Here is an 11,285-nt window from a genome sequence, read left to right on the forward strand (position 1 = left end):
CCTTGTTTCTGTAGCACTAGATTGCTAACCTTCCTACCATATGGAGCAAATAATAATTTTGGTACTTTTCCCAGCTGATTTTCACCTTGTGCATTTTTCTTAGGATGCATACTTTACAATTAGATGGATGGTGCATTTTTTTCAAGCCCCTTCAGCCTAACAAAACCCAAAAATACACTTAAGAAAAAAAAGAACCTCAATCCACTTGTGTGAATTGACAACTGTTCAAATCTGCAGCTACAGAACTGTAGAGGTCACCACACAACTTTTCAAACACAGCCCTTCACAAATGACTGTCAGTCACAGTTCCCCAGACATGTGCACTTTGTGTAGGTTGTCATACAAGAGGCAAAGTTGATATTTTATTCTCCTTGTGTCACAGTTTCTTCAGGGTTTTAAATTCCCAAAGAATCAGCTAACAGAAGGAAAAAGGCCAAGCAATAAACACCACTTTATCACACGTGTCCAAGGGCTCATTCTGTGTATGCTGCTGTGAGGGCAAAAGGCAAAGGGGGATCATTTTGGAGGATTGTTGCTGACCAAGTCTTAAGATTTGGTGAAGTTTGTGTCCCCCCCAGCTGGTAGGATACATACCATGAACTTGAGATATCAGTGCTCCAAATTCTCCAGTAAAGAAACTGAGAAGCTTTCTCCATTTGAGAAAGAGTAGTGTTTGCAAATCATTTCCCAGTGAGGTCCTCTGGACAAGGCATCAGTTTCAGCTCACTTGTGTGCTGATCTAGGTATAATCATAAAATCTGTGCAGTACAGTTTTTCCAAACCTTAGTTGAGGTCTGAATCTAAAGAGCCATTATAGGAAGCAAGGCCAGTCCTGACCACAGATTTCCTCCCAAATAAATATAGGTGAAAATATTCAGCATTTGATGACTGCCTTGAATTCCTTGGGGTGGCATAATAATTTCACACCACAGAACTCAAGACCCTTATTATAATAAATAACCAGCTTGTCAGGTTATTTTGGTTCTGCATGAAAGGGACTTTAAAACATGGTTAGGCTTGAGCAGAAACAATCATAAAAGCACTTTTACATCCTTTAAGCTCTCAGTTTGGTCTCTAAAATGATTCTGTTTTCCTCACCACCTACAAAGAGGCACTGGGAGAGTAAGAAACAAAACCTTCTGTTTGAATTGCAGAACCCTACAAAAGTACTGATCAATGAGCATGGGAAATCACAAAATAAATGGGCAGGGGGAAATAGCTGGTTGTACTTAGTTCCAGATATCCTTTGTGAGCAGAAATTTCATTAATTGATTCTCTGAATACAGTAATAACACCCTTTTAAACTGATTTGTGTCTGGGTTTAATTTCAGGCTTGTCTTTGATGGCCTGAATCTTCCTTTAGTTCATCTGCAAATCTCTTTGTTTGCCATGTGAAGTAGTGGGGAAAGAGCACTATTTGAAAATCCTTTAGCTCAGTGTCTGTGGGAAATGGAGCAGCTCAGCTCTTTGCTGGTGCTTGCATGGGATGCCATGACCAATACTTCCCTGCTTGCAAATCTTGGCATGTCCACACACAACTGTGGGACAGCAGGACTCTGATCTTCAGTGCTGGTCATACACTGACCTCATATTTTATATGAGCAAGACATCTTAAACATGGGGAGGGGAAAAAAAGTGTGACTTTTTGAAAAGTAAGAGTAGATTAAGAGATTGAATCTACTAGATCACTCAGGACATAGCTTTATTCATGTTCATGATTAAGAAGAAGCCCTTAAAAATAAACTAATTTTATCTTTTGGAAGTTAACAAAATCTATTCCTCCCATTTTTTGTTTAATCTGATCTTAAGAGGAGGCCAAAGAAGGTTGGTTCAAGGTTGTTGAACAAGGTTCAAGATTGAAACATCTCTTCTTGCTTCATCACTAGAAGACCAGACTGGACAAATCCCTGAGTAGCCTCTTTTTGACCTCATAGCTCACCCTACTTTGAGCAGGAGGTTGGACTGGAGACCTCCTGAGGTCCCATCCAACCTGACTTTTGGTCTTGTGTCATTCCTTAGATAACAACAATCACCTGGGTGGAAAACAAACCAGAAATTCCCTTTATCCTTAACATGGTGCAGCAGAATGTTTCTAGTGCCATTCCAGAGGAAGCCCCAGAAGTGTTTTGGAATTTGCCTTCCCACCTGTGTTGCCTCATTCTGTGCCAGCATTTACTATTTCCCTGGCTCACAGGCTCCCTTTTGGCTGGCATGCTTCCTTTTGGTATTAGCACGTTGTCAGAAACATTCAGGGAGTGGAAAGGAATCGTTTTTTCTGCCATTCTGCAATGGTTGTAGTAGAGAGTTCTCTGGGTTTAAAATAAGTTTCAATTGTGCCCTGTCTTTGCCTTGCTGGGAAACATCCCCAGCCTAATAATCAGCTCATCCCTTCTGGAGACAGCAGCCAGACTGTTCTCACTGGGCAGCTGCTTCTCTTGAGACACATTTGAAGGGCACTTCTACCACCTGTTTCTGGAAGTCCCTTTTTTGTCATCTAGCAAGTTGTTATTATCTGCTCTAAGTCCAGGCAATTTTTTATGCTGTCTGCTTATGTTTTGAATTGTGGAGGCCCAGCTTCCAGCCAATGTTTGCACAGTTTTTGTGCACTTTTCCATGTCACCTTCTCCATTCAAGGTTAATTAGTTGGACAATATTTAGCTCCTTTCTTCCTCAACTTTTGCTTCCTACACTGACAATTTTCCACTGCTTACCTTTCCTCCCATTCCTCATAGATAACTGTTATTATTTCTAGTAAAAATCTCCCTATCCATTGTCCACAAGTTCAAAAAAATTGCTTCTATTTTTACCTCTAATCTTTGTGCCCTCAGTTCATTGCTCTGCCATTTGGTATGACATTTATGCATTTATGGCATTTTGGAGACTGTTCTCTGGCTAACTATATTTTTACTGTTATTCATTTCATGATCAATTTTTCCAGGCTATCAGAAATTGTAGAAATCCTCTCTGGTTCCCCCCCTCCCTACATTTTTGGCAGTTTCATCTACTGTGCACACTGAATTTCTCACATCTAATTATTCCAAAGTGGCATGCATCAGATTACAATCCCATTTTCCAATTTGTGGGTTAAGCAGAGTACTGTAGTTACAGGCTCCTGAAATCAACCTCCATCCTCACCACGAGTGGCTGCTGCCTTTCTCTACAGAACTGGCTGAGACAAAATTAAATATCTCCCTGGGTTACTTGGCTTCTTTGCACTGATCCATTTGTCCACATCCAGCTGAGTCCAGAAATTAGTTAATTGCTGATTTATCCTAAATGTTTATTGGTATCTGGTTAGGTGAAGAAGACAAGTGTCCTTAGGACTTCTGCCAGATTTTTTTTTTCCCTTTTTTTTAACTCTAAGCTATGCCCCAGAGTCTGTTCAGGCTGATGATTGACTCCAAACTGCATGTGAAAGACACCTATAGGAACTTCATTTCTTCACAATGAATAAATTCTGCAGCAGTTTGAAAGCTGAGCCACCCTACTCTCCTGCCAGCAATCCCCATCTCTGTTTATCTTCCCATCCATTCACTTGAACCGTGATGGTAAATTAAATAAGCTTCCCAGGGAGGTTTTCCTTTAAATATAATGAGCTTTTGTAACATAGGAGCTGGGAGAAGTCAACATCTTCCCTTGAGGGCTCTGTGGGTCTCAGATGAGGTTAAAAAAGTGTTGCAAATGTTGGGCTGTAGTCAAACTCACTGGCTGCTTCTGATACTGTGGCTTGTGATAGATTTGATTTTTCTTCTGGAGCTGATTTAAGTCCTTTCACTTCTTCTCATACCTGACCTAAAATTTAACCTTCTCCTGGCATTATCCATATCCTTTAACACCTTCCATTCCCTGGAAATCAGGTTAATAAAAACCTCTTTAATTCATCCCATGCCTCCAGTCTGAGTAGACATTTATCATTGCACAAAAAACCAAATATTTTTCTGCAAAGAATCATATATTTCTTTGAGAAGCTCTTGAATCCTGTTTATATTGCTTTGTACAATTGAAATCTTGCTTTAAATCCTTCTGGCCAACAGGTTTATAATTCAAAAGGATTTTAACAGGACAATGGAATATTAGTATAAGATGATATAAAGGGGTGAGGATAAATGCAAAGCTTCACACAAAAGAAAAAACAGTTAGCTACCCAAATGTAGGCAACATATTTCCTAAAATGTGGGGAACAGCTAGTTAGGTATCAATTTCAGGAAAGGACCTGGGGATCTGAAGGTGTTTGTAGAAGGATCAGGAGTGGAATAACCAATCCCTCCACCCACTTCAGCCCCAGCAAGGTCTCAGTTGAATGAATGCCTTGCCCAATTTTCAGAAGTGCATTTCAGAACATAGATGGAGCAACAGGAATCCATAGGAGACCAACAGGAGTGATCAGAGCTATAGACAATATCACCTGTGAGGAAAGGCTGCAAGAATTTAAGTCAATTAACCTTGAGAAGACTGAGGAGAAATCTGAAAGGATTCATCCAGTAGGAGATGGGCTGTCATAAAGGTGGCAGTGAGCTGCTCCATAGGTCCCCTGGGGATAGAATGAGAAGAGAGGGGCTTAAATTTCACCAAGGTGTAACTAGGGGAGATGCTAAGCAAGTCTTTAAAAAGAATGCTAGCTATAATTGAACATTTGGATGGAGTTGAATAGAGCTTTCATGTATTTATCACTATGCATTTCTAGAGCAGGATTTACAAATGCATGTCACAATATACTTATGCTTCTCTGATCCTTCTTCAGTCCAAGGGCAGAGGCTGAGCCTTTCCAACCCTCCAGCCTTCAGAGAATGCACATACAGCAACAGAAAAGGTGCCATTGGCAAACCAGACCCTGAGTTTCCAGCCCAATGCAAAATGAGGGGGCTTCCAGGGCAAGGTGTGTTACAGGTTCTGGGCAGACTCTGTTCTGTGTAAGAGCAAACAAAGCTCCCTGCCACTCCTCTCTGTGAAGCTGGCCCTGGGGACAGGAGCAGAAGGAACCAGCTCAGATCCTTCCCAGCCTCAGTTGTTCTGTGAGTGTATACACCAATGCAGAGGTGAAGCACCCTGCTTTCCTGCTCATTCCCAGCCAGAATCCCAGCTGGGCCTGCTCTGCAGTCTGCCTGCATGACAGTGCCAGGGTCTTACTTGCCTCAGAGAAAGAGCCCATCATGGTGTTTTTTAGTCACTGGAGCTTTACTGGTGGGGAGAAAACTGGGATTTTCTGGAGAAGTCTGTCTCAACTAGTGCAGGTGGATTTTTCTTCATACTGAAACAAAATAGTTAAATTCTGACCTGCCCTTGATCTTTAAAGGATCGTGATCTTTTGATCAAGCAAAAATAGTAGTGTTCAAACTCTCCAGACTTTGTTGTTTTGCTCTCTCCCCACACATCTTCCTGCCTGCCAGTGTTTATTGCCAATTCCTTATGGATAACATGTTACAGGAACCTCTGCATCAACGTTGCTGAGCAATCTTTGTTGGGACTGCCTGAGGACTGGAGACAGGTCCCTTCTCCATAGTTCTTAGGGAAGCACCTTCAGCTGTGTGAACTGAAACTTGATACAACTTTTATCTGTATCCTTGTAGGTGACTTGCTGCTCAGCTGGTTGAGGTTTTGAAACATTTCCTATCCAGGTCATGCCTTTTATATGTGACATGTGTATATGACATATACATAACTCTGTGGTTGTTTAAACACAGCACTTAGGGTACAAATTTAGGTCTTTGAAACAACATACAAGATCAGTAAGTCCTAAGACAGAAAACACTATTCCCAGGTTGATTTGCAGACAGCTCCTCAAGACTGACCAAAGTTTGTATTCATCAGTCTTCCATGAGAAATTACTGGATTTCTTTCAATGTTGGGAAACACCTGAATTTCTTAATTAATGAAAAATATTATTTTCATGTATCCTAATATGTTTAAGGCACACAGTTTTGACTTCAGAGGTGATTTTTCCCTCTGCTCAATTTTGAGGAAGACATGCCTCTGCAAGCTCAAAGCACAAAATGGGCATAAAGGTTCATAGTCCCAAATACTCCTTCTGGTGCATTTAGAAGAGCTCATCACTGTGAGGCATCTACAGGTTGGTTTTCTCTGCCTGAACACTCTCTTCAGAACTATTGCTGTCAGTTCATTTGGGAGCTTGAAAATAGCAAACCCACACATCTGTGACTTACTCAAAGATGAGTATGTGTCCTTTGAAAGCCTCAGCTCTAGGCAGACATGAGCAGGAATGTGGTGGCTTTTGTGTAATAAGTGCACCTTACCCTTGAGGCTGGCCAAAACTCAGTGTTTGTCTATCCCAGCCCACCCCAGCACCACCCTCCATTTCCTGCTCACCTTCTTGGTGTGCCCATCCTTGCCATGCAGGGAGGGGACCTGCTGAGCTGGGCACTTTATCTTTGCTTATCTGGAAGTCAAGCTTGGGTCAAATGAACTTCTGACCCTTCTTTTCATCAGCTGCTGGTGTGAGGATTACTCAGCCTGACAGGAGCAGCAGGAGCTGGCAGACTGTTGGTGTCACACAGCATTTTTAGGACCAGGTATACACTCAGCACTCCACAAAATACCTAAGACCTGCCCCTTGTTTGCCAGCCCTCTGAATAACCAAGCAGCCCAAAACCTGTGCCCAGGGAAGTGATTGATTCTGCCCCTCTGGAGTTTAAGTGCCAGCTTCTGGGATTCACTTCCTTGTGACTGATATCCATGGCTTTTTGTTCTAGCACTGAGAGGCTGTTCCTTCCTTCAAAAGGCAGCCGGAGCAATGGATGTTGCAGCTCCTCCCGTCCTTTTATCTACAAAGTGTAGGAAACCATTCTCCCTGAAAGGCTTTCAGCATCCACCACCCACAGGAATGCACAAATCACCAGATTACAGGATGTTCTGCTGAGGAGCTTTCTGTGCTCCCTCTTGGGGCTGGCCACTGCATTTGAACTAATCAATATTTGAAAAAGAAAAAAAATTAAAAAAAAGGCATGGCTGTCCATCCTCCAAGTTACTGCATCCCACAGAAGAGAGAAAAGCCTGGCCTCTGTCTCCAGTCCTCAATCCAAGCAATGCTTCATGTTTCTAAATATGTCTGTGCCCTTAGGTACATCCCAGTGAAATCCCTTCCTTTTGCCCTTGGGCTCTCCACCTTTTTCATCACTCCTGCATTATGGATCCTCCAAGTCCTTCTTCAAGCTCCACACTGGTGCTTCAGAGCCAGGAATGTGCCTTCTTGTCCCTGCTTCCCCTCCATCATCTTCTGACTCAAGAGTGGGCATTTCAGCTATTTTTATGTGATTTCTTAGCCTTAAAACTCCTTTCTAGATTCCTCAAATTTCAGTTATTTCAATAGATTATCTTAGCAGCAGGTGTTATTCGCTCCCCATCCCACTCTACCTCCTGCTTTTTTTTGCTCATTGATACTTCTGTACCTAACAGTTGCCAATAACATTATTTTTACTCCTTACTCCAAGGACATTCATCCTGAGCAACAGCAAAGTCTCTTTTTTTCACTTGTGGGTTTGTTGGTTTTTTTTTTATTTCCAAATCTGCCAGCTTAAAACATTGTCCTGTTTGTGGTTCTTTCAAACACATTAGTCATAGGGAGGAAACTGTGGAACTGAAATCCCTTTACTGCCTACATGAACCTCACATTGTAGGCTAAGTGTTTAATCTTCAGATACTTCCTTTTCCTACCTTGGAGAAATAGGGAAATAAGCCATCAAATTGCCTGGTTCATAAAGCCATTGGACCAAAAGTCAATTTTGAAAACACTGCTTGATATACAGTTGAAAAAATGTGAGTTTTCTTCCCCAAAAAACAGTGAAATGACAGAATTCAGCAGATAAAACTGAGCCTAAAGGAAACCTGCATGGAAAAGACTCAATTCAGAAAGTAGGGAGATGCCCTGAAGAAGCCTTTGCCTTTCTGCTTCCCACAATTAAGGAACAGGAAAGTTTTGAACCCTTTGGTACTGATAACTGAACTTGGACACCACTGCAGGGGTCCAAGGTCTCAAGCCTGCTTTGTAATTTTAGCATCTGTGAGAGGTTTAGAGAAGAACCACAGCTCAGAGCAGCCCTCCCAGTGTGTATCTTTAAGTGCATCATGATTTCTTCCCTCAGGTTCTTTGAAATTTCATCTGAGCCATCTGTCCACCACTACTTTCCCAGACAATTTAGTGCTTACAGGCCAAGGCATTCCTCCTCACAGTGTGTGCTGGGATAGATCTCAATTTTTGCTTACAGAGAAATAAGGTTTTCAGATCACTTCCTTTTGGAATGGTCAGTGGTGCTCTTATTCCCTAAGGCTATGGCACAGGACTGTGAAAACAGCCTCTGGCAGGGCTACCAGTCAGGACACAAGCATGGAACCACTACCAAGGCAGGCTGTATCAAACATTTCATGGGAAGTGTCTTAAATATCTATTTATTTCTGTTTTCCTTAGACTCTGACATGCCTTGTCTCTAAAGCTGATCTTGAGTCACCTGCACAGAACATGGCCTTTGACAATCCCCCACAAAAGCCTCCAGTGCCAGAGCCACACAGATTTTTCACCTCTTTGTAAACTAAATCAAACCAGCCCCTTTGAAGACCTGGCAGTGTAATAATTGGGATAGTTTGTGTGTAGAAGTCATAAATAGGTGAGCAGGATAGACAAAAGGCTTGGCATTTATAATTTAAATGTCTAACTTTGGTAGCACTCCCAGAAATAATAATTAAGTAGGAACTAAATGGCTTTCTTGAATTAAAGCATTTTGCCAGGAAAACAATGTTGTCATTATAGTGCAAGAGCTCTATATCATTATATTGCAAAGGTTCCATATTACCAGAGTTTTGTGCCTCCTTGATGTTTCTTGTGGGCAGCTCCTCCAGGCACTGACTCTTCCTTGTCCTTGCAGCAGCCAACTGACTCCTGTTCCCCCTAATCCACTCTTTTATAACACTCTTCTTACTGGTTACAGGTGTGGCCTGTTAACATCAGGCTGCTCCTAATCTTTAGTAACTGGTTCAGCTGCAACTCATTGGGGGGTAAGATTACATTCTATACCACCTTCATTTACCCATACTGTATGCCCCTACAAAACAACACTGATAGGTTCTTCTCTTGCAGGAACTTCACATCCCAATAAACTGACCAAGGGTTACTGTGTTGAGTTTCAGCAAATGCCTCCACAGCCATGGCAGGAACTCCCTGTCAGTGCAGTTTGGGAGGCTCAGTGATGGTGGAGCAGCAGAGAGCACAGTGTGGGCTGCCGGAGCACTGGGCAAGGTGCTGTGGGAAGCTCTGCTCTGTTACTGCCCTGCCCTGACGCCTCCTACAGACTCACAGACCCAGAGGAATTCCTTTGAAGCCCACTCCGTGGGTGTTCCTGAAGTGAAGAGGGGCAAAGGTACCGTGGTCCATCTTTTGAAAGGCCTGCAATGGGCAGAGGTGACCCCACCATGTTTGGGAGCTGCCTGCTGAGGATGCTCTGCAGCAGCAGCCATGCTGGCTTTGAGCATCTTGTTTAGAGCAAGAGCCACCAGTGAAAGTGCCTGGGACCTGTCAGCTCTGCAGCATGAGAATCACACAATCTTTATCAAACTCATTAGCTGTAGAATGAATGTAAAGAGATTTGTGTGACATTCTCTAATTTAGTGGAAAGGGAACAAAGAAACAAGATTAAACATTGTTCCTTACCTCGACCTTGTGCTTCAGCTCACACAGATTTTCCACAGCACCAGACATGGGAGCAGGCAAAGCTCTCTGGGCAGCCACTGAGTGATGGCAGAATGAGCTCTACAGCCTCCAGTTCTGTGCAGCTCTTAGCATCCAGGGAGCAGGAGGCTGTTGCACACCCATGGTAAAATAACTCTTCAGTTTAAATACAAAACTCTTAAAAATATTTTTCTGAGAATGAGTTTTTGAGTACAGGACACACTTAGATAAATTCTTCTATACCTGCATGCTGGAAGTGTATGAAGTTCACAGTTCTTACCCATCTGACACAGCCTTTTGTAGGGCCTGAGCTTCTGGGCTGTTTTCCCTTAAGACTTCTTTACATATGCAAAAAATACTGAAAATCTGTGTGGAAGCTCTGGTGACAAATCCTTTGAGACTCTGACATGACGAAGGAACAAGCCATCTCAATGAATAATTTTGCAGTTTATTAGCATAGTGAAGTGTTTTGATTACTTCTGCTTAAGTGAATGACAAAGAAACCTTTTTATCACATACCCTGCTCATTTCACTATTATTTGTCCTATTGAAAGCTATCTTTTTTTTTTTTTTCAATTAGGCACAGGCATAGCAAATTCTTAGGACCAGAGGTGTTATGACATTGATATTAATTAAAAGGCTACTATAGAAATAATAGATAATCATGTGATTAAGCTGTGTGTCTCAGATGTTCAGAGTCTAGGAAAACAAACAATCCCAGAGAGGGAAAGGATATTTATATTTTAGCCTTCATAACTTTCAAGTGCTGAAGGTATCTGTGTGACTTGTCCACGTTTGCCATGCAAACAGAGCATTCAATAAATCTTAATGACTCAGCACAAGAGTAAGGGAGAAGACAACAATATTTCTTACCTTTCCAGCTGGTAAACTCTCCCAAAGCACTGCTCACAGCCTGGCTGGGCTCACTGCAAACATCTAAACACAGGCTGTCTCCAATGATAGTAGATCCTCATGTTTATCCAGCTGAATCATGTCCTTCGTGTTTCTAGAGGGCATTGCTGTCCATATCAAAATCTATTGTGTTTCTGTGAGGAGTGGGAAAAAAACAGCATCTACCTTCACTAAATGCACAATTTCTGCAAGTCACAGGGAGGGAATCTTGCCAGGCTGCCCAAAATCTCAAATACTGGTTTTAAACACTGCAATAGAGCTGAAGCATGAAGAGGAATTGCAGTTCTCCTCCCCAAGGCCAGACTGAAGGAGATGGTGTGTGATAATCCTAGGTGTATTAATTGACATTTAGGAGACTAATTCTGCAAAAATAAAAACTTCAGATCTAGCATCAGTGAGAAACACCTCAGCCTTGTGAAAATTTAATAAGCTATCATGGATATTTTCTGCAGTTTAATGTACCAAGTGCCAGCCATACAAATTTTTCCTGTCTGGGAACCAAACTGGAAAGTTTTCACACTATTGTATTTGCAGAAACTAGCTACAGGTTGATTTTTTTCTATTTTCCATTCGTTTCCCCTTCTTTTTATTTTTTTTTATTTACTCACCTTTTTTCAGTTCCCCACTTTTCCCAAGACACTGATGTCCCATCTAACATTATCTGAAACAGAATCTGATGAACAGAGCTACCTTTTTTCTT

Source organism: Agelaius phoeniceus, chromosome 4, assembly GCF_051311805.1.
Source record: "Agelaius phoeniceus isolate bAgePho1 chromosome 4, bAgePho1.hap1, whole genome shotgun sequence".
NCBI lineage: Eukaryota > Metazoa > Chordata > Aves > Passeriformes > Icteridae > Agelaius > Agelaius phoeniceus.